The 21532-nt window shown below is 40.4% G+C and overlaps 1 protein-coding gene across 2 annotated transcripts in view; it reads right to left on the reverse strand.

Annotated features, from left to right (window-relative positions):
* Window positions 1-21532, reverse strand: part of GABRB2 (gamma-aminobutyric acid type A receptor subunit beta2) — a 276962-nt gene that overhangs the window by 133287 nt on the left and 122143 nt on the right. The gene's annotated exons all lie outside the window — the stretch shown is intronic.

Here is a 21532-nt window from a genome sequence, read left to right on the forward strand (position 1 = left end):
TTTGTCTTCTCTTTTGTGTTCACACTTAGTAAGGATTAGGGACTGTCGACAAATTGTCCGCTGTCATTAGGGCTTTGTAGCAAGTAGGCAGGGACAGTGGGGCAGGCGCAAGTTTCAGGGCTGCACCTGTCTTTGTCTTCCTGGTCCTATCTCCTGACAGTTACATTGTTGAGAGAACATAAGGGGGGACATTTATAAAGACTGGCATACGAGTACGCCAATCTTAAATAAAGCCCGCTCCCTTTTCCCTGGACAGATTTACTAAGAGGAGCGCATCTCTTAGTACAGTTGACCGGCTTTGGAGCAGATGTACATTTTTGTCTTGTTTACGCCTGTTTCCAGGTGTAGGTGTAAACCTTGATAAATTAGGCATAGAAGAAGGCCACACCTCCTCACCACCTTTCCTCTGCACACCCCCTTTCCACCCGCCCTTCAGGCGAGCAGGAGTTCTGGCTGGTGTATGCCAGAGAGAAGGTAGGAACCTGTACCTTCTCCCTGGTGTACTCCAACTGCTACATGCAATGCTTAAGAGCCATAGCACTTTTATTTTTTCCATCTTACAGTATATGAACTCGGAATACACAAGTGAGTGGCCCTGCTTAGTGATTTATAACTATCTGTGTATAAGTGTCCATATAGTGGAAGTGCCAATCTCTGAGTAGGACCACCAACATGACTTTATAGCTGAGAACCAGCAGAGATTTGCATTAATAAATTAAGTTTAAATTAAGTTATTCTGGAACTGTCCCCACAAAATGACATATCAGTCTGCTCAGCTCATTCTGCCCTAAAACACCTGCAGATTGGATTGCATTTTCAATGTAACAGGTTCCCTTTAAGTGATACAGAACCTGCACCAATATCCAGTGTGAAAGTTTGGTGCTGTATGATTTTTTTTCACTAGCAGTCTGTATTCTTATTACCCACAAGAGTTAAACAGGGCTCCAAAAGTGCAGCTTCATTTTAATCTATAACTATAAGGAAAAGGACTCATCTGTGAATGGTGAAATAGTTACTGACTCACTGTAAATGCGTAAGTACAGTAGAAAAGAGAGTGATTATGTCCTCTGAAAGACAATCAGAAGGCTGTTATTAGCATATATTTAACTAGAAATACGTAGTAACAAAATGTACTTTGAATTTAGTAGAAGAAGAAGCTCCAGAGACAAACTGTACATCATTGTTAGGTGTAAGTGTCTGCAAGTAAAGCAGGTTATAATTAGGGATCAGTGTATTTGCAGTACTAGCAAAGCACTTAGCTAGGCTCGGCTGTCGGCTTGTCATCCAGCTGCCTTTTAACTCCTTGTCGCTCCGTAACACTCTGCTCCGGGTGCCTGGAAAAGCTGGATTCTGCCCTGGGAAACAGCTCCCAGTTTCCCAGCACTGGATCCAGCTTTCCCAGTAATGCTACCCGTTACTGTGACAAGGCTGTGGCGCACAAGTGCAGGCACAAGCTTATCCCACCAGTCCACATCCCGCTCTGATCAGTTGTTACAGTACTCATATGTGGTAGCAGGTACTGTATATGTAGTTATTTAAAAGAACCTTTCCCTTCTGGATATTTTAATGGGTTTTATCATCTGTTGAGAATTTAACACTCACTTCCTGGTTCACCGCAAGGGGGAGGGGGGGGGAGAGGATGAGATGCACCGCTGCCGAGCTGAATCAGCTCAGCATAGCTGTGTCTCCCACTGAGCTTACACATATCTCAAGGGTCAATCCAAGCCCTGGAGCCATGTGTAAGCTCAGTGGAAGAGAGGGAGAGGAAATGAAAGCTCATACTTACAGCTCCTGCATATCCTGCCACCTGAGTGTGTCAAAGCCCGGCCACCACTGTCAGAGTGGAGAGCGGTGCTTGAGAACCTAGGCAATAAGCTGTCAAAAGTAAAGGAAGAAAAAGGGGCCAAACTTCAAACAAATGCAATTTTGTTAATGCAAAGCATTTGCAACATTTGCTTTCTTTTGCATTCCCTGTAACCTAGCAACAGTTTAGGTAATAAAAATACCCCATTAATGTCCACCAAGAAGCACCCCTATTGATTTACATGCTTACAGGCATAGTAGTCGCGATACTAGATATGTGGATTAAAAACTAATGTTTCAATGTTTCAAATAAGAGAACAGTAGACACGCAGAGGAGACTAAAGCTATGTTCACTCAACGTTTAACAGCATAGCTGTTAAACTGACGGCCACCGGGCTGCATTCAGTTTGTTCCTGCAGCCAAAACATCTGTATCGGTTACAGGACCTTTTTTTTTCTTTTAACTATTTTATTTACACTATTCTTTTTTATACCTGACGGTGCCGGCAAATCAATTAACCATTTACTTCCATGTAACCTGCGGCCACCACCGAACTTTACGTTGTGTGAACAGCTATAATTTTGATGTTTGATGGACAACGTCCGGAAATAATAGGCATGCACATTATTTTAATGCCCATTCTAAAAAATAGGCATTAAAATAACGATGTATGAACACAGCGGGAGGCATTGCATTGACTTTAACGTGATGCCATCCCTGCAGTGAAGAGCGGATGCTGATCCCAATGCAATCAGCATCCGTACTTTACTGAAAAAGAACAGTATGTAAACATAGCCTAAATCTGAAACATTTTACGGGGGGGGGGGGGGTTATTGTTTTGGTGGTTCAGTGTAGGGTAAGTATAAAGATCGAGAGATGTAATGTGCCCCGTGGAAATTTTCTAATCAACACTGGTAGCCTAGCCAGTGTAATACTAGAGAATCTATTGATCTAAACTTTACTTCTATGTGCCTTATTTGTAGAAACAAACTATTGGAATGACTTTTGTTTAAAATATATAACTAATATAGAAAGCAGATGTAGCTATGAAAGCCCCAATCCCTATCACTTGCTACTTTCTTCAAACCAACCTGCTGTGTTTTAACTCCCATCCTAATCTTTCATCTGAGGAAGGCATCTTGTAGCCTATTTATACTGTTCTCCCACTACAAAGAAATTTCAGGATCCATATCCATAAACCTTTCTCTCGGAATTGTCCTGTCACAACTCGTAACAACAAAAGACCTTCTGCAGGGGAAAATCATTACTTGATGCCATAATATGTTATTGTAGTTTTGCATCCACCTCATGCTCGCTACTACTAGTCCACAGCTGTATACTGTTTGATGTGTTTGATCCAAAGCATTTTATGTAGGATTTTATAGCTCTTGCTCCTTTAGTCACTTGTCTCTGTGTACTTATTTGGCTTTAAAGAGAATCACTATGAAAGCATTAGGTGACCCATTGTCTGAGCTTTCCATAGGCTTCTCTCCTTCTGGTATACTGAAGTAAATAACCTTAATTAAATTAATAAGTAAGACATGCCCTTTCATGTGAAGTCATAGTCAGTGGTGTAGCAAAAGGGGTCGCAGGGGGAAACAGCTGCAACCAGCTTGATAAATCGGGAGACCCGGATACCCCCCTCAATGTTCAGCAGTATATAAAGGTGTCACACAGGTTTGAGTGCAGTATCCCAGTATAGACTACAAAGGGTTTAAAGTGGTATTCTCAGTTTCCAAAATTGCCTCTCTGGATGCTCCTGGTCTGCTTTGACTTCCTGCTTTGGGTGGCGGGCAGACACTTCTACAGTCATTGGCTTCTCTGGCCAGAAGCACTGTGCTCCTCTGTTCTGCACTCTGCTATTCTGTGTTCAGCTCCACTATGCCAAGGTCCTGTCCTGACAGCTCCATGGGACTGGGAGCTGTCACTGTGATGATGAATTCCTGTACATAAGGTGGCCTGGCAGGGGTGTCCGGGCAGTGTGGGAATGAGTCATCAGCCCTGTTACCCCTGCTAACACAGATATGTGGTCAGAAATTTAGTCAACAGCTGTAAACATGACAGACAGCTCAGAGTACCAAGCAGGTAGGCAAAGCTGATACAGAAATAGAACAAATGTGCCAGTCTGTGTAATCATCTCAGATTGACAGTGTTCGTATTTGCTGAATATTCACGAATAAATAACAAAATGTACAGTAGAAGCGTATATTTTGGTCTATGTGCTTGCGTAAAGATTATCTGGTTCAAAGCGTAAATTACGCAGTGGCGTAATACGTTCCAATGTGTTGGAAAATGATCATTATAAAGATTCCCATCATTGAACAAATTGTTTGTGAACTGTGAACACGAACAATTAGCGTCATGTTCGTAAAACATAAAAACATTTACGAACATGTTTGCTCATCACTAGTTAGGACCATTCTCCAGCAGAACACAGTACTGTATAGACAAGCCATCTCATAGTAGTCTGCCTGTAACTTCTGTCTAAACCTCACTACAAGTAATCCCAAGTCAGAGACATTATCTTAAGTTTTCTAAAGTCTTCATAAAGTCACTATTTCTGTGCTAAACAGTGCAACTAAGTATTCAAAAGACTGTTACTGTATGCTGTATATGACCCTCAAAGACCTTTCAAGTGAAGTTTACTGCCTTCACGATGCTTCTGAATCCTTGTTTTTAAAGGGGTTATCCAGTGCTACAAAAACATGGCCACTTTCTTCCAGAGACAGCCCCACTCTTGTCTCCAGCTTGGGTGAGGTTTTGCTGCTCAGTTCCATTGAAGTGAATGGAGCTTAATTGCAAACTGCACCTGAACTGGAGACAAGAGTCGTGTTGTCTCTGAAAGTGGCCATGTTTTTGTAGCACTGGATAACCCCTTTAAAAACTAGTATTTAGAAGCAACATGAAGGCAGTAAACTTCACTTCACTTCAAGGAGTAACAGAAACATTTATAGAGCGTGTCGGCACTGAAGGAAGAGCTAACTACCACTCAGGCCCCATGACAAGTGCCTCAGAGGGACCGCAACACCTTTAGCTCCTGCTAATACCATCTGGTAATCCCTTGGTCACCACAAGAGGTCAGAGGATTAAAGTCATAAAACAAGAGGCTGAGGCTGCACTGACAGGAGCAGAGGAGATAAGAACTCTGGTTTAACCCCTTCTTACAATTTGGTATCTGCCTATGCTGTTCACTAACATGGTTTAAAATAGTTTTTAACTCTTTGTTAAGTAGATTGGTTTTAGTTATTACAGTATATCTATGGCCAGGACACAGACTCTAGACTCAATCGTGCAAGAGGTCACAGAATCAAATAAAAGGAAAGACTTGATAATCTTTAAAGCAATATTGTCACCTCTGTTGGCAGAGGTGACAATCTCAGCAGCATTGTGGCCTCATGTTGTAAACACTGTATCTTCTTTTTGGTGTAAATTTTTATTTGGAAGTGCCCCTGAAATGCGAGTGTCAAAGAGATGGGCCCTTGCCTTGTTTAATTGGGATTGAGTTTCATGGAAGGTGTGGGGGTGTGGATTACAGCGCTGGTCCAAGGCAGGGAGAGGAGAAGCGAATTAACAATAGGATACAAGAAAGACATTTGAAGGAAGATCTACAAGTGTCCCATTGCTGCACTAGAACTTATAATTCCATATTACCATCTGCAACCCGTTTTGGGCATTGACATCTTAAAGTCATGGATCCCCTCTGATCATACATTTATAACCTATTTTTTTGTAGATAGTTCATAATCTTTAAGCTTGGGATATAACCCCTTTATGTGGAAATATTCTTTATTGGTACTTAATAAAAGGCCTTCTAAACTTATGGTAACCACCACCAATATGGCATCCTAGTGTGACATGGCAAAAGTTCACTTTTGGATGGATTTTTCCTTCAATGTTCATGAATATTAATACCGGACCAGTGTAGATTTATACAGACACATACTTAGAGATTGAGTCCTTGAAGCCTTTCATAACAAGGCTTTCTCCACCAAGCTCCGGGTGCAATCCACATAACTTGAGAGTCTTGCTACAAAACTTCTCCATGTAGCGCTAGTTTACAGTAAAGAGTAAATATAAGCATTAATATGGGGTGTATACTGTTTGCTTTAGTATGTTTAGGTGGCAGCTTTTTACTCATATGAATGTTAATCTTCTTTTAGCTTCTTGAAGAATCACACCAGGTTGAGCAATTCTCATTCCATCAACACCTATAAACTGTTCCCATTTCCATGCATGCACCATGGGTACAGAGAATAGCATGTGCTCAACCAGCAAATGTGTCAGTATCTGCTTAGAGCTTAATTACCGCTGAATTAATAATAGCCTGCGGCGTGCTAATTAACTATTTCAGGCCTAAGAATTCACATAATGACCTACATTGAAGTCAATGGGAACTCTAGCTAAATTAACATTTTACAACTGGTGGTGTCATTTCCAGAGCTGATGTGGTTAGTTTAATGATCAACTTTAAATAAAGCCAAAGCGGAAAACTCCTTTACTGCTGCTAAAGGCTATGTGCTATTTTACATCTTAAAATAAAATTTTAAGCAATCTTGGCAAATTGGCTTGCCTAAAATACCCTACTATTTTGTATATACATATGCTTTTCATGCCTGTGTGTGACTAAAATCAAACCCCATTTCATCTCTCTTTGTTTTAGCCTTAGGACAGTAGAACAAGGGACATGTAGAATGGAATAAAATATGACTGCAAGATAAAAGGTTTGTTTGTGAAAAACATTGTGAAAACCCCCCAGAAAATAGTCATTGGAGAAATCATAAAAATAGTCGAAAAAGTACACAAAGGTACAGAATCATCCAATATTATTATCAGGTGGTTATAGAAAAAGATGCTGAACATCTTAGTTTGAAAAGTCATAGAACCATGTATATCAACCACTGGTCCAAACCAGCTGTGCTAGTAAGGAGGAGCAAGAAACTTGGTACACCATACCAAGAACTAGCAGAGGCCTTTTTGCATGTTCACACTGAGTAAAACAGGTGGAATTCTGCGGCAGAGCCGCCACTGTGGACTCCGCTTAGAATCCCACCTGTCTCAGTGTATCAATTGGATGCCTCGCACCCCTCCGCTCTCCGCCGCTCTTCGCTCAAAGAATTAACATGTAAATTCGTTGAGCTGAGAGCGGCGGAGAGCGGAGGCGCTTGCAGATTCCCATTGACACACTGAGACAGGCTGGATTCTGCGGTGGTAGCACTGTGAACATACCCTTAAGGGGTATTCTGGTATCAGAAAATTTAATTTAAATAAAACTATCACCCCTAAATGTAAAACTTACTAATATAGCATTATCACAAATTTGACTGGTTTTAAAGTATTTAGCTTGCATTACCCCTGACAGGAAGCAGTTTATTTCTTTAATTTTTAATGAGGTATTGTCTCAGCAGCTCTCCAGAATTCATGTGAATGTCTGGCTTGTATTTCCCAGGGGCAATATCCTAGAATACACTGATGTCGAGACACCAGTGTCTCTGAGGTGTTGTGGTTGATCTCCCTGAGGTCAACCAGCGGTCCCTTGGCTTGTATTACTGACCAAAAAAACATTTGGGACCCAGTAAAGACATTGCAAAATAGCAGTGGCCTCTTACAGCAAAAATGGTCAGGAAGGGTTTGGAGTGCCAAACACAAGCAGACACTTATCTGGTGGAGTCCACAGCTCAATTGGTCAAAGTTATGACTGATTTTCATATGGTCCCTTTAATATATATATATATATATATATATATATATATATATATATATTTATTTATTTTTTTTCTTTTATTAATGATTTTTTTTTTTTTTTAATAATGTTTTTAATGTTTTCATATAGAATACTTTAAAATCAATGAACACCATTAACAAAGACAACTATATATATATATATATATATATATATATATATATATACTGTATATATATATATATATATATATATATAGACACCCTTTAAAATATTTACACATCAATGACAAACATAAAGTGACAGGAAGGAATAGCCCTTTAATTGTTAAGTTTGTAAAGTCTGAATATGAAACCTTAATAAGATAAAGGTTAATTGCTCGAGGTGGTATGGGCACAGTAGCCTATTTAATCAATAGATTAGGGATGCTGGCTCTTTGTGCTCAGCATAACTGCAATGTATCAGGAACCATTGACAAAAATTTGTGAACTGCATTGGCGTCACATGGGGCTTCCGTAATTCAATATTAACATCTTTAAAAGTCTTGTGCTGGAGTGTTTCCAGCGAGTCAGTTTAGAAGACTGGAGGCACCGGCTCCTGAGGATACCGGCCTAAATAGATGTGCAGAGAGCAAATAAACTCCACATTATAATTTGCTGCTCATCTGAAATTAAAGAGTCTATTGATTTCAGCAACCTAAAGTAACAGGCAATGGAGATGTTAGCAGCTTCGTCAACATTATAGGAATTTCAGTGAGCATCGAAAAATCAAATTTAAATTATGCGGTTGAAGCAGGAAGGCCTATTTCATAATACAAGTAATGGAAGGCTGCAGCAAATTACTCCTGCCTAGGAAATGAGACAGTAAGGCTGCCAACATGTAAATGTTTTTTTACTTATAGGTGATATGGTGATATAGGTGATAAACCTGCCTGGGATAAACATATACCTATCCTAAGATAATAAGAATGGAAATACTAAAAGGGCAGACTAGATGGACTCAGTGGTCTTTTTCTGCTGACAATCTATGTTTTTATGTTTCTTCTTCAAACATATAACTACCCACAATTTAAATATTACATCTCGGAGCATCAAAACCTTGCAGACAGCATGATTCTCGTCTTCAGTTCAGGTGTGCCTTGCTATTACAGTGACTCTGTACCCACAATCTGCCCACCCCAAACCGCTTGTACCTTCAGATAGCTGCTTTTAATCCAAGATCTGTCCTGTGGTCCAATCGGCAGGTGATGTGGTTATTGTCCTAGAAACAACTTTAAACTTGCAGCCCTGTATCAATCTGGCGTGGCCTAAAGTGTCTGTGTATTAGGCTGGTACAACCTCTCTGTCCCTCCTCCCCGCCCTCTTCATCATTGGGAATGCTCCAGGCAGATTGTCTCCTATTCATCAGCTGTGTGAACACGGCACATGGGCTGGATCGTTAAGGCACCTGTGCAGTGTTTCATACAGAGGAAAAGGAAAAATCCTGCCAATTGCATTCCTAGTGATGAAGAGGGTGGGGAGGAGGGACGCAGGGGTGGTGCAAGGTTAGAGCACAGATACTCTAGGTCATGGCAGTTGGACACAGTGCTGCAAAATTAAAAGTTGTTTTTTTGGACAATAACTGCATCACCTGCCGAACGGACACCAGGACAGATCTGGGATTAAAAGCAGCTATCCGAAGGTACAAGTGGTTTGGGGGGGGGGGGGGGGGGGGGGTCAGATTGTGGGTACAGAGTCGCTTTAAGCTTCATTCATTTCCATGGAACTGAGTTGCTCAATCATTGGCTTATTGCTCTCTTTCAGCAGGTTTAAAAATCAGCCAACAGCTGATGACAGTGTAAGGAAAATAATACAGTTTATACTTACATGTTCAGGCCGGATTTAAGACAAGGGCGTGAAGCTGTTGCAAAACTACAATTTGTAGCTTCAGCTTTGGCTGTCCAGGCATGATAGGAATTTTAGTTTTGTAGCAGCTGGAGGCCCTGAGTTTGACACCTGTGATTTAAGAGGTGAAACAGTGTTTGCAGGATTTTTTTTGTCCAATCAGATCCTTCAAAATAAAAGGAACTGGCGGTGGAGCATAGCAAATAGAGTACAAGTGTGAACCTAGACTTAGCTGCAGAAAGCAGCTGTGTATGGTACAGGCTCAGCCCTTGAACCTGCTCCATACTTCTATACCTGGACATTAGCTGTGCATATACAGCTGATGTCTCCAAGGGAGAGAAACACCTACATATATAGAAACACCTCCATAAATACACGCATTTGCATATATATATATATATATATATATATATATATATATATATATATATATAAAAGAGAAAACAGCGTCCCACTCACTTAAAACCGCCTACAACCAGAGTCCACACTCCAAAGTGTACACCAAATGCACCTCAACAACCACAATAAGAGAAAGAAAAACGTGGAGAAGACTACAATGGTTGTAGATACTATGTGGACAGTTTATACACAATTAAAAACATAAGGTAAAAACATCAAAAGGTTTTTCAAGCATATAAAAATACAAAAATACAAAAAACAGCAGCATAAATGTCCCAAAATGGATAACTGTGATTGCGAGCTGATGTTTGCAAGTGCCAATATTACTCACGCTATCCGGCCGGATAAGCAGCTATAGTTCAAAGAGCCTAGTCCATACGAATGGAGCAACCAGATGGTATAATCCTCGGCAGCTGATCTCCCAAGCGTCGTGCCGTGGCCACAGCACGTGATGTCCGCTCGTGGTGTAATTGGTTGTTCAAGACGTGGAAGTACTCCCAACAGAGTTGTATTGGAATCACAGTTAAAGTAGATTGAATAGGTGTATGATGGGGGTAGTTGTCCACCCAACTATACTGTGCTAGACGCGTTTCGGAAACTCTCTTTCCATCCTCAGTAGCGAAATTTCGCTACTGAGGATGGAAACAGAGTTTCCGAAACGCGTCTAGCACAGTATAGTTGGGTGGACAACTACCCCCATCATACACCTATTCAATCTACTTTAACTGTGATTCCAATACAACTCTGTTGGGAGTACTTCCACGTCTTGAACAACCAATTACACCACGAGCGGACATCACGTGCTGTGGCCACGGCACGACGCTTGGGAGATCAGCTGCCGAGGATTATACCATCTGGTTGCTCCATTCGTATGGACTAGGCTCTTTGAACTATAGCTGCTTATCCGGCCGGATAGCGTGAGTAATATTGGCACTTGCAAACATCAGCTCGCAATCACAGTTATCCATTTTGGGACATTTATGCTGCTGTTTTTTGTATTTTTGTATTTTTATATGCTTGAAAAACCTTTTGATGTTTTTACCTTATGTTTTTAATTGTGTATAAACTGTCCACATAGTATCTACAACCATTGTAGTCTTCTCCACGTTTTTCTTTCTCATATATATATATATACTGTATATACATACACATTTACACTAACCTTCTCTGTTAGGTTCCTATTACACCAGGTGATTAGCTGACCAATCAGGCCGATTCGTGCAGATATTTTCTAATAAAGACAACAATAAAACATCGGCTGACTGTTGGCCTATCAATGAAGAAAAGGGGCCAGAAGTGTCAGATGCACACAGGGAAGGGACCCAGGGAAAAGGCACCCAGACACTGGAGGTGCATGGGTAAGTATAAACTGTATTATTTTCTATATGAAAGCCCTGCATGTGATTCTGGTTCTGTAAGCAAACGCCGATCTAGGAGAGTTTGTTTGGCGTCACAGTCAAGCAACAGAATACTGATCTTGTGATTGGGCAAGGGTTTCCCCAGCGATCACTTATTATAGAATAGGTTACAAAAGTTGATTTTAGGGGAACCCCCCCCCCCCCCCTTAGGATGTGTTCACACAACATTTTTTGAGGTGAAAATATGGCAATATTTTAATATTACAGCATGATTATCATTTACAGACGTAAGTATTAAAATACGGCTGTATTTTTTGCCTCAAGAACACTGAACATAGACTTAATGATCATACTACCAACAAAAGCCGCTGACATACTGCAGGAGCTGCTAAAAGATCACTGCCTCCACCTCAGCTTCGGTTGAAAGAGTTTACAATGTATGAAAAATAAAAGAAGCAAAACATAAGGTATGTACAGTATGTCAGCAGTCACCAGGGCCAAAAACAGCTTGACACTTTTGGCTCTCTTTCCACTGTAGACAAGAATATCTGCATATAATGAAATGTGTGTATACGTTATGCTGGTGATAGATTCTTTTAGAGTAGCATGCAATTTGTGTAAAATGTATCACATATATACTGCATTCACAATGTCTTCAAATTCTCACTTTTTTCACAGAAAGTTGTGCCCCATTTTTCTGCACTCAATACCCCATAATGAGAATGTTAGAATTTTTTGCTTATTCATTACCCATTCTTGAACAAATGTCATTGGTGCACGTATGTCCAGGTCACACTGAGGCAGTGTTTCTCCTCGCTTTCTAAAAGCCATAACCCTTTTTATTTTTTTTCCTATGGGGCTGTTTGAGGGCAGGCGGAGGTAAATATTATTCCTGCAGGGGTTCTGATCAGTCAGTGACATGTAACGCTATAGATCACAGCATTTAAGGGGTTATTGGCAGACAGAAGCATGTAGCGTGATGACTGCTGTCGTCATGCCAGGTCATGGCACATTACTGTGTATGGTACTGCTCCCACTGAAACCCCATCCATGCCAGGAATCTTTCTAGACATTGCAACGGTGCAGGTATTGCTGACGTGAAAGGGCTTAAAACCCTTTGCTATGAGACTTAACACTATGCTATGACCTATGATGGGACCGCCAATTCCTCCTTTTCATCTTTGAGATGTTTTTTCCACCTTGATTGAAGCCACCTGTGGTAAATTTAGTTGACTGGACATGATTGGGAAAGACCCATCCCTGTGTATATATAAGGTCTCACAGCTAACAATGTGTATCAGTAGGACCAGCATATGACCAGGCAGTAAGGATTTTCTGCAGCATCAGGGTCTAAGTCAGGATGTGCTGCACTCAAATGGCCCTATTCATGTAATGGAAATCTATTTAAAAAAAGCTTAGATTATGAGTGGGGATTAAACAGGGTTAAAACTTTTAAAATAGAGTGCCCCCTTTAAGAGGTACCTCCAATAGTCAAAGTAAAATTATGGCTGGACTGGTATGGATAGGTGGAACAGTTACTTTCATTTTTCCCCTTGAAATAGCAGCACTCGTGTCCACGTGTCTGGTATCAATCCCCACTGAAGTGAAGGAGATGACAGCAGAAATAAAAAATGAGTGGTAGGACTGGTTCATCTGGAAGACTATATTGAAAGAAGAACTATGGCAATCAAAGTTGCATTAGAATCAACAGAAAGTCTTTCTTTTTTAGTATGTTAGTAGAGGAAGAACATGAACAATAGAATGTAATGTGTTCTATACCTTGCCTAGGGTTCATAAGAATCTGACAATCAGAAGGGAAGGTCATTGTAGTCTCCACTGATTCAGTATTGTCCCCTATATCTCCATCAGACCTGAATGTGGTATTCAGACAGTGACTCATATTTTCTTAACTTCAACACTGATTTTCCAAGAACAGTAATTTTATTTGCAAGTTCTTAGAATGCTACTTACCAAGAATCCTTTTTTGTTTGCATACATAATGGTGACAAGATTTTGCTTAAATTCAGTTTTTTTCTTAACTAAATTGATCCTTATCTGCATTTCACGTTACAGTATGTTGTCTATGAGCCATCAGTAACCACCCACATAACACAGCATCCATTACATCCTTCTTATTAGACTATATTAAGGAAAAAGACCTGGGAGGATTGGCAGCACAGTCTGTTGACAGCACATTGTGCATCCATATTAATCCTCAATTCACAGACCACTACAGTGTTCCATGCTGCAATTGCGGGTCCTTACTCTTACATGTCCATATTTTTGCGGCACGGACCACTGCCTATTCACAGATCTACAAAAATTGTGGATGTGCTAATAGGCACATTGAAATTAATGTATTCTAAATTTGTCCATAGTTGTGAATCTATAATTACGGACTAATTTTGCAGACATGTGAATGAGGCCTTACTGTAAATCCACTTATCTCTAGCAACCCTTTCGAAGAATTTGTACAGATGGAAGTAATGAGAAGCACCGCATGAGAAATTCAAGAAAGATGGTAAACAAAAAAGAAAGCATAGAATATTCAATAAAAAAGAAGAGCACAGTATAGAACATGTATATAGAACAAAAATTAGTATCAGCCACAAATCCGGTTGTTGTATAAGAAACTGAATACCCCAATGAATAAATGATCATAATAGTTGTAGAAATGACTTGCGGCACTCACCAGTATGAACTTTAGCCAGCGTTTACAGACACGAGTCTGTGTCTGTTTCCTGTGACCTTTTATTTACATAAACATTGACTAAAGTTCATATTGGTGAGTGCCGAAAGCCATTTCTACAACTATTATTTTTCAAGAGATTGTGCTTCTTGGTCTAGACTTGTTGAGCACCACGGTGTGGGAACTGTGGAGTTCTGAGTGTTGTGTGGGATCCTATTCTAGTAGTGCCATCCTGTTTTTCATTGTGTTATTTTTTGAATAAATGATCATGTCTTCCCATCATATTGATATCTATACAAGCAAAAAACTCAACCTGCCCTAATGTCTTGTAAAGTTGCAATGCTTCTTTAGACAATGTCACTGAATATACTATTCACAATGCTTTCAATAGGGTGAATACATCAAGGGGGATTTACTAAGACTTATCTGTATGCTAAGATTTATGTGTAGGTTCTGCTCGGGCTGGTGTCGTTTCTCACGTTTTATACTTGCTTGGAGGCAGGGAGAGGCCATGCTCGCTCCATATCTTATCTTGCCCAGCAATGCCCACCCACCAAGTTGATTTAAACAAAAATCTTTGACTTTTTATCAACTCCAGGCAGAGCAATGAAACACCCCCCTCCCCCAAACAATATTTTTATTGCATGATTTGACTGATATATTTTCCTTCTCCAACAAATAAGTTTTTGTTGCCATTCACCAAACAGATGCTTGCTGTTTTCTCCTAATTTTGTATAATTCCAAGAAAATGGACCCAAATAATCCACTGATCATGTTTAGGTAAATTTTCTATTTAGTTGCTCTCAACTAGTTAATCCAAAAGCTCTAGCTGAGAAACAGCAAGAGTAAGGGACCTATTCCACAGTAATGATAATCGGCCGGATCGGTCCCATTTGGCCCGATTCGGCCGATTATCGTTCAGTGAAATAGAGAGAACAATCAGCCGATGATCGTGTCATTGGCTGATCGTTCATTTAGGGCCAGACCTAAAATCATCGTTCCCCCACCGCGCATCGCTATGGTTGAATAGTGGTGTGCGACGGGCGGCCAACGATTTGACAGCAGCAGCATCATCATCAAACATTACCTGTCCAGGCTTCTCCGCACTGTCTTCATCCCAGGGTCCCGCGCGCTCTATCTTCTGAATGGCCGTTCAGCTGACGGAGCGCTCAGCCAATCACAGGCCGGGACCGCCGCGGACTGTGATTGGCTGAGTGTGGCCTGTCAGCTGACCGGCCATTCAGAAGATAGAGAGCGCGGGACTCGGGGATGAAGGCAGTGCGGAGGAGAAGACCTGCAGGTAATGTATTACTGCTGCTGCAAGGGCTGCAAGGACATCGGTAACGATGTCCTTGCAGCCCTCGCTCAACGATCATCGGGCCGTGGAATAGGCCCAGTTTACATCGTTGATCGGGCCCTTCTTGGCCCATAGAATAGGACCCTAAATTTGGTAACAGAAAACCATAACATAAGCCATAATCTGTGGCCGATTGTATTAACTTAAGTTTTATTATCACTAAAGGTTGTTTAAGTGGGGTCCATAGTACATTTAGCCTAAATAAGCACTAAAATAAGCTATGGGTAAAGCCAGCAACCAATTACATACACGTTCTTACTTTAAACACATGATACTTTATAAATCCATACACTGGTGCAGAATGTGACCAATTATTATTTTTTTAATTACTTAATTTAATGTGAACCCTTTTAGAAAAATAAGATCTAAATAGCGCATTAATAGAGTCTAACAAATGTAATGAAACAACTTAAAAACATTAATCATTCAATGCTCTGAATACAAAACTGTTGTGCTAATGGAAAACAGACATGTAAAGCAGTAGATACACTTTCCATTATCCCAATCAATGAGAATAGCTTAGCCTAATTGAGGAAAGTTTAGAGTTCTTTTTGACTCTGGATAACAAGCAGAGAGAGTTATACTTTCTATTGCTTTAAAATACCTAAAGGTTCACATAATTATAGTTTTGGATCTACATTCGCTGCCTGGGAATGGGAGCATCTGTTATAAATTTATACTGAAAGTAAAAGTCCATACCCATGGTTACAGAGGAGCTATGATATGGTCTAAACAAACAGAGGTTTCGATAAAATTTTCCCATTGTTGGTAGTCTTTTAAAAGCAGAAATACAGTGTTATTTGATTTGTTCACTTGTAGCTCTGATATGGTGCTACACTCTAAGGGGGAGATTTATCAAACATGGTGTAAAATGAAAGTGACTCCGTTGCCCCTAGCAACCAATCAGATTCCACCATCATTTTCCAAAGAGTCTGTGAGGAATGAAAAGTGAAATCTGATTGGTTGCTAGGGGCAACGGAGTCACTTTCACTTTACACCATGGGGGAGATTTATCAAACATGGTGTAAAGTAAAACTGGCTCCCTTAAGTGTTTCTCAATGGCCACCTCTGTGATATAATGCAAACAAAGTCTGTGCCCTAATAAATGCCAGTGCTCTTCCTCAATTCCACAATCCCTAGAATCAAAATCATGGCTAGTATTATGTTTCAGTCAGACCTCTTGACCTTTTTCAAGTCTCTGTAGCACTACATAAAGAAATACAAAAAGCAACTATGATTACCTGGTATGAAAAAACACATGAGGTTACTGTGGCAGGATCATTAGTAGAACAAAACTTAGCAGTAACTATACAGTGGTATCTATATAATATATGCATAATATTATGTAGACACACATGGTGGATGGAACACTATTAGTAATGCAGATGTAGTATACTTTGTCGCAAATGTACAAACATGCATTAGTATATAGTAGTAACTAGGTGAGGAGATGTCATGTATAAAGAAGTAAATGAAGATCAGATACTAGAAAGAGAGGCATGGAAAAGGTTAAGGCTAAAAAGAATAAAGAGAACAAAATAGAGGTCCAAAGTGTAAGTGTAAGTAAATTGTATACGACTGATCAGGAGCAAAAACAGTGAGGCAGCTGGTGATAGGTATATGTCAAACTAAGCGTGGCTCAGATTAATAAGCGTGCCGGAAGTGTGCCGCATGTAGCATGAAGTAATGTTGTCACAGTGGCAGTGACAGCTTGAATGGGGGAAGTCCGCAAATGTGCATGGTAAGCAGAGGCGGCTGGGAGCAATACAGTGACAGCAGCGAATACGTGATATGACCACTCTAGAGTTGCTATAATATAATGTATACTAATGTTTAACCCCTTCAGGTCAATAAAGCATAGATGTCCAGGTCAAATTAAAGCAATGTTCCTCCCTGCCTTCTAAGAGCCATAGCGCTTTTAATTTCCACCTACAAGGCTGGTTGAGGTGTCATTTTTTTTGTGCCATGATCTCTAATTTTTCTTGGTATCATATTGGTGTAAGAAATACATTTTGATTGTTTATTTTTTTGCTAATATATCATTTTAAAAAATCAGCAATCTGCATGCTATGATATGCAATAAGTTCATTTTATATGTTTTTTTATATTTTTAATCGTATAATGGGAAACAGGGTGATATAAATCTTTATTGGGGCATTTTTATTAGTGGTTTTTTTATTTGTTTTAACACTTTTTTTTTTTTACTCATTTTTTATTGCATATATAAGCCCCTTAGGGAACATTTCCTGTTCATAATTTGTTTTTGTTTTTCCATGTTTTTTTTCTATTTTTTTTTATGTAGTGCTCCAGAGGCTTCAGAAAGGTCAGAGGTCTGACTAAACGTTGTCAGGATAGAAGCCTGAAAGATATTTTCTACTATATATTTTCATCACATTGGTCTGGTTGGATTATTTCATATATAATCCTAGAATATAACATTCACTTGCAAGAGATTTGACTCATGTAGCAGCTACAGTATGTGATAGGACATGGCAAAAAATACCATGGCACTGTCAAGGGTCTGGGGATAGATTAAAATGAAGATCAAATGTATCCAATCATGTTTTGTCAAATATATCTGTGTGACTTAATAACCACACCTTTTGTCATTGCATATAAGAAGAATGTGAAACTTATTAAACTAGGAAGTACCCACAATTTGTGTCCAGAGTATCTGTATCGAGCTTCTTCTGATGCAGGGTTCTGGGGGCGGCCAGGTACTACTTCTTAGAATTAATCAGGACAGACAGTTAATTGAAGCAAGGTGGACTAAAAATAGGACTACCACCTTGACAGCACAAAGTAGCATTCTCAAAGTGTGTAAGAAAATAAACTCTAAGGGTAGCTTTACATGTACAGGATCCGCAGCGGATTTCATGCTGCGAGTTTGCACGACAGCACTGATTGGCTGATGGGGAGCGAGGGGAGCCGAGAGCTTCACACACAGCAACGGCGCCGAGCAGGTAATGTATGCTCCGGGCCAGGGGCTGCGGGTAGAGATGATCGAACAGCGCCGAAGTTCAGGTTTGTATGAAGCCGAACCATTGGCATTTCACTCCCGCTGCCTTCCAGTTCCATGGGGAAGGGGGAGACAGCCCCCATGGAACTGGAAAAAAATTCATTTGCGGATCTGTAACCCCATAGATCTTCACACTACCAGGATCCGTGAAATCCGCTGCGGATCCAGTACTTGTGAAGCTACCCTAAAAGTGAAAGTATATTGTGGAATGTTATCAGGCTATGGAGGCTACACAAGGAGGCAAACTTCCTAAGGCTATGTTCACACTGCGTATGAGTCTGGCCGCATTTCGTACGCCGCCGTACATGTGCAGCTGAAACTACGGGCGTGGGAAAAATCGACATGCGGCCGGATGCGTACGAACCGCGAACATACGCCCGTAGTACAGTTATGCTTCCCTAGCTTGTTTCGAAGTGATCTGAGGCAGGTCATTTACTTGGAAATCTTCGCCAAGCCCAGTAAACCACACAGACCCTTTTGGATCGAAAAATCAAGTTAAATTTGGCTTAAATAAGTACTTCATACAGGACCGCACTGAAATCCACGGCCGTGAGTTGGAACATTTCCGTCCTCGAACAATGGTCGTGTTAATTTTTCACGGCGCCGTATACGATCCGGCCGTAAGTTCATACGTAGTGTGCATTGTGCGGCCGTATATCATATACTTTCAAGCGAACGCATCAACCTCAAAACTACGTGCGTATATTCGCGGTTCGCACTACGGCTGGAATCATACGGAGTGTGAACATACTGGAATCGCAATGCAAATTTATGAGTCTTCCGGCAATTCTGCATAATTCAGTATAGTCTGTATATATAAAAGAACTCAGCATGTAACTTTTTGAAGCAAAAGTTCATCTGTAGAATATTGAGTCTTTTGAGATTTTTATACGTGAAAATATTCATAGAGATGATTAAAAAAATTACATTTTCTATAGTTAAATAAAAAGATGAATGCAAAGTGACAACTAACAGTACATTTCTAGAGATTATACAGTATATTACTACTTATTATTTATTTTGACCTCACTGTCTAGGCTCGTGCATGCTTCCTCAAAAGAAGGCGCTATAAATGTATGTACCTGTAGAATAACCAGGCATACTAATGACTAAAGATGGCCATACACCTTGAATAACTGTCGTCGAAACAATCATTTGGCTGACACTTACCTCTCCTATCCTCCCTATGGTATGGGTAAGCATCAGCCAGACAGCTCTGGTGACGGCTTATATTTTCAAGAACAAAGGCATCAGGCAGTGATTTTCCATAATACCGGATCCCTATCTTAACCGACATCATATGTCGGTGGAGTCTCAGGAGATAGCAAACAAATCAACAGTTCATCAGCTCACCCTCTGAAATCTCAACTTTGCGTTCTTTAGGTCCTTCGAGTAAAGAGCTTGTGGAACCAATATGGCGGAGCGTCACCCGTATGATTCAAACAACAAAAAAAAAAGGCTGTATGGTCCCCAACTTCATAAATATTCAATCCTTTATTTCAGCTTTAAGGGCCAGTTCACACTGAGTAAACATGGCAAAATTCTGCGGCGGACCTCTCCGCCGGGCTCAGTGTGCTGCTGTAAGTGAATGAGAGGACTCACGCTCGTCCGCTGCCACGGATTTCCGCTCGAAGAAGTCCGCAGAGGGAGTGGACGAGCGTGCGCCGTCTCATTCACTAATAGCAGCACACTGAGCACGGCGGGATTTCGCGGCGGACCTGGAATTACGCCGTGTTTACTCAGTGTGAACTGGCCCTAACATCATATAACAGCAAACAAAAACATAACAAAGTATTGTGAGGTATAACCTCTTGGTCATGGCCATGACTAAGAAGGCTATACCTAGCAACGCGTCGGTGTGTTTGTTTAGTCAGTATTGTGGTCCTCATATTGCAACCAAAACCAGGAGTGGATTAAAAAAAACAGAAAGGATCTGTTCACACAATGTTGAAATTGAGTGGATGGCTGCCATATAACAGTAAATAACGGCCATTATTTCAATACAACAGCCGTTGTTTTAAAATAACAGCAAATATTTACCATTAAATGGCAGCCATCCACTCAATTTCACCATTGTGTGAACAGATCCTTTCTGTGTTTTTAATCCACTCCTGGTTTTGGTTGCAATATGAGGACCACAATACTGACTGAAATATACGTAGTGTGAACCCAGTCTAAGGATGTTTATGCTGAAATAAAGGACTGGATTTTTATGAAGCTGATGACCATACAGCCTTTTTTTTTTTCATTTGAGTCTTGGGAGAGCCCCATATACTTTATACTGGCAGCTGAGTGGTGGGGTCAGCTGTCAGAAATATAAATTGTATGGAGATCCTAAGGTTGCAGCTCTCAGCAAAAGGACACAAAATAACTAATAACTAAAAAGTATTGGCTAACATATTGATCTACAGTGGCACCTTGGTTTAAGAGTAACTTGGTTTAAGAGCTTTTTGGTTTAAGAGCTCCCTGTACTGGGTGGTAAGGGGAGTGGAGGAGGGGCGTGGGCTGTACAGGGTGGTCTACAGCACTGTACTCTGACCCTGGAGGTCTCCCTCACCTTCCAAATCATGGCAGATCCACTTCAGGCTGGGGCTTACATTAGGGGACAGGACTGTGGAGGTAATCTGCTCATTCCTTCATGCTCCCTGCAGTCTCTGTCCGCCCTTGTGTTTCCCATCATCTCCATTACTGTAAAGAAACTTATAATATCACATATTCTGCTGTTTCTGAATGTTTGTTTCATCTCTTTTACATGTTATTCAGAATAATAAATAATTTTTTTGGGGGGTGTGGAACCAATTGTCTGCATTTCTATGATTTCTTCTGAGAAAATTTGCTTTGGTTTAAGAGTAAATTTGGATTACAAGCGCGGTCCTGGAACGGATTATGCTCGTAATCCAAGACAACGCTGTATATGTTTTTTGAGCACAACTCAATACCTGTCTCAGAATGGACACTTCTTTGGAGTTTTGCTTTAGTCTTCACTGTAACTAGTAAGTCTGGTGCATCAACAACCTTGGGAGGTCATATGTCACATATCACAAATTCCCTTTATAAGGATTTATTATCATTTCAATCTAAAACCTATTAAAAAAAAAAAAACCTTTCTACACACAATTATTATTATCCCGACTCTATTCATTGCCACGAAGGAACCATTACTTTCAAAAGTTTTCTTTGAAAGTCCAAATTAAGATCTGTCATTTCTCAAAGACAAGCTAATAACAGTCCATTGCATTGTCAGGCTTGAAATTAAGTACTTAATATGCAAAAGGTTATTATGCTTGATAATGAACATAATGTGCCAAAATCTAAGACCATACATTCAAGCAAGAGTATTTGTA

Source organism: Dendropsophus ebraccatus, chromosome 1 (assembly GCF_027789765.1).
Source record: "Dendropsophus ebraccatus isolate aDenEbr1 chromosome 1, aDenEbr1.pat, whole genome shotgun sequence".
Classification (NCBI taxonomy): domain Eukaryota; kingdom Metazoa; phylum Chordata; class Amphibia; order Anura; family Hylidae; genus Dendropsophus; species Dendropsophus ebraccatus.